Genomic DNA, 2,791 nt, shown 5'->3' with positions numbered 1-2,791 from the left:
TTTTGGCAAAGATTTCCTACACTGTTGGGTATATAAAAAAGTGTAAATTATTACCAATCACTCAGTGAGATAAAATAAACAGTAATCACCACGAAATTTTTCTCCCTTTGTTAATTACGATATCCTAAGAACCACATAAAATATATCAAGCCCTTGTAAAACTAAAGAATAAAGTGATTATGTCTTGCATGAAGGAGAAATTCCATGTTAAACATCAACAAGTTATTCTCTTACAAAAACTACATGTACACTTTCAACATAAGCGAATTTCTTTAGCAGTGACCTTAGGAAGCCTTATTTCTTTCATGGCAAACATCCGATTACTGCTTTCCTGCTGAACCAAAAGAGCTCTGCCAAAGGAGCCCTCCCCGATCACTCTCAGGACTACGTAGGCATCCATGCTGGGGCAGCCTCACAGCTGGGCTCCACTCATGCAGTCATCATGGGCTCTTCTTCTACATTCAAAAACAGAAACAACTGAGAAATAAATTTACTTTCAAAAGACAGAATGAATTCAAAGTTGTGCGATTCATCATGACAAGACAACTGCAACTCATTCCTTTTGAAAGGGACCAGTGTATGCCACCCCAAAATATGCCACTTCGGTGTAAGAATTGTTTTGAGCTGAAAGCAATTTACTCTTTGCCCTCCCGCTTTCTGTCTAAATGTAGGGCACACATTTTCCTATGTACAAGCAACAACTTTCTATTTGTAAATGTGTCTTCCTCTCCAGTACTAGAAAGAAAACAACTCGTATCAATGGGGAAGGCACCAACTTGAGTCTGCATAACAAACTTTACTAAAAAACTCTTATCTTGTTAGTTCCCACATATTTATCTTTCTACAACTTATCCTAGAAGCCCAACCTTCCCCCTTCCTAGTTCCTTCTCCATAATTTATCACTCTTTGTTAAAATGGTATATAAGCTCCCTGGTGTAACACTTCTTTACATTCATGCATACGTAATAAACTTTTTCTCCTGTTAACCTGTCTTTTGTTTGTTTATTTTGCAGGGTTCCATGTACTGACCCTAAAAGGGTGGAAAAAAAAGTTTTTCTTCTCTTCAAGGTAGACTCTCAGCACCAACTCTGAGTCAGATGTTATAATCCTGAACAAATCTCTCATGGTCCCTGCTATTGTGGACGTCCCACGCAGAAATAACCATAATCCTCAAAAAATGTAAGGTGGTGAGTCTTACAGAAAGATCTATGCTGGCCTGCAGCAGAAATATCCAGGGGAGTTAGGAAAATGATATTTAAGCTGAAGCCTAAAGGATGAATGGAAGTTGAATAGGCAAAGAGGAGGCACAGAGTGATCAAGGAAGAGGGAATCACATATTTAAGAACTGAAGAGATTGTGTTCAGTTCAAGACATTGAAAGAAGAATATAATAGGCTAATAAGGTAGACAAGGTCTTATCTGAAGGCCACTGTAAGCCAAATTTAAGTGGCTAGATTTTATCCTCAGGATAATTAATGGGCTGTGTCTGACGCAATATAAAACCATCATATTTGCATATTAGAAGAATCACTCACTCAAGTTGCAGATTGAATGGACCAGATGGTGGACGGGCAGGAAGCCAGATTAAGAGTCCAGTTAGGAGCCCCCACAATAGGTAAAGCAGGAAAATAACGATGAAATGGAATAGGGTGGTGGAAATGGGGATGAAAAAATGGGAAGGAAATATGTAGTAACAGTTGACAAGTTGACAAGATTCTTGGTGATAAATTTATGCAGGACAAGCAGGGAGAAGGAGGCAAGGTTGATTCCCAGGTTTCTGGCATGAACTGGATGAATGGTGACACCATTCCTAAGAGAGGAAAGGCACAATGATTGTTATGTTTGGTTTTTTGTTTGTCTGATTTTTCTGGTGGTGGGAGTGTGGCAGGGTTGGTGCAAGACATGGGGGAGAAGGCAGATATGTGTTCCTATTTGGCCATGTTGAGCTGGAGGTACCTGGGACTCAGGAGAGATATTAACACACATCTAGAGTCTCTGACTTCAGCTTCCCCTTCTACATTTCCAGGATGAAACAGCTAGTAGGACTGCTTCATACATAAGAGAAAATGAATAGAAAGTTCCTGGGCCAGGTGCGGTGGCTCATGCCTGTACTGCCTGTAATCCCAGCACTTTAGGAGGCCGAGGCAAGAGGATCCCTTGAGGCCAGGAGTTCAAGACCAGCCTGGGCAACATCACAAGACACTGTCTCTGCAAAAAATAAAAAAATTAGGTAGGTGTGGTGGCACACACCTGTAGTCCCAACTACTTGGGAGGCTTGAAGCCCAGGAGTTTGAGGCTGCAGTGAGCTATGATTGCACCATTGTACTCCAGCCTGGGCAACAGAGCAAGACCCTATCTCTAAATGAATGAATGAATAAATAAAGTTCCTAACACCTTGCCTGGTACACAGAACGTGCTGAATAAATGGCAGCTATTATTATTATTAAACCTTAGAAAGATGATGCATTTTTTTAATTACAGGAAAAAACATTATAACGAATACTTGAGTTTTCGAAAAGCTTACCTACAGTGTTTTTTATTTTTCTTTAAAAATCACACCACAAAGAATTATAAGGCAGAGAAAGCATGACAGGTAAAGCAAAAGCCACAAACTAAACCCTATAATATAATGACCTATAAAATTTCCAGTTTGTACTCCCGCTTATCATAGAATTACCAGGAAATCCTAGAAATAATTTCTCCATATAACCAAATCAGATGCACTGTCTTCAAAAACAATTCTTTTCAAGAACATTTAGATCTTGGAGTGTGTTTAGGCACGTCAAAGAAGT

General features: G+C 39.6%; 1 protein-coding gene across 1 annotated transcript in view; it reads right to left on the bottom strand.

Moving 5' to 3' along the window:
* Window positions 1–2,791, bottom strand: part of NEK3 (NIMA-related kinase 3) — a gene marked incomplete at its 5' end in the record, with an annotated part of 21,307 nt that overhangs the window by 17,823 nt on the left and 693 nt on the right. The window lies entirely within an intron of this gene.

Source organism: Propithecus coquereli, unplaced genomic scaffold (genome assembly GCF_000956105.1).
Source record: "Propithecus coquereli isolate 6110/MARCELLA unplaced genomic scaffold, Pcoq_1.0 Scaffold11, whole genome shotgun sequence".
In the NCBI taxonomy this organism is placed as follows: Eukaryota; Metazoa; Chordata; class Mammalia; order Primates; family Indriidae; genus Propithecus; species Propithecus coquereli.
Note: the sequence above shows the minus strand (reverse complement) of the source record. Positions and strands in the feature narration are given on the sequence as shown.